We start from the raw sequence: 407 nt of genomic DNA, 5'->3' as shown, positions 1-407 counted from the left end.
GACGCTCATGCAGCACAGCTTGGTTTGATACCAGGCATGATGGACGTCTAACCAGTGCTCCCGGGGGCACAGGCAGCCCCTCTTCTGCGAAAGGAAAAGTTGTTTGGGCTTCCTCAGGGCTGGTACTTAAGAGAAGGACATGCTTGGGTGCCGTCAGCCCAGCATATACACGTTTGCCTCCAAGCTCCTGAGCACAGGACCCGGGTCATGCTCCCTGAGAGTCCCACCATCTCTCCGCATACACAGGTCCACATGGACAAAGTGCATGCTCCGTAAGTGTGGAGAACTAACAGATAAACAGCCAACTACCTCTGCCCATATTCCCCCACCCCCAGCTTAAACTCCTGAAATGTGAAATACCCTTAGCAGGATTTCACCTGATATTTTTTAAAAATTAAAACACCAAG

Source organism: Papio anubis, chromosome 11 (genome assembly GCF_008728515.1).
Source record: "Papio anubis isolate 15944 chromosome 11, Panubis1.0, whole genome shotgun sequence".
NCBI classification, from domain to species: Eukaryota; Metazoa; Chordata; class Mammalia; order Primates; family Cercopithecidae; genus Papio; species Papio anubis.
The sequence above is the reverse complement of the archived record's forward strand: the minus strand, read 5'-3'. Positions refer to the sequence as shown.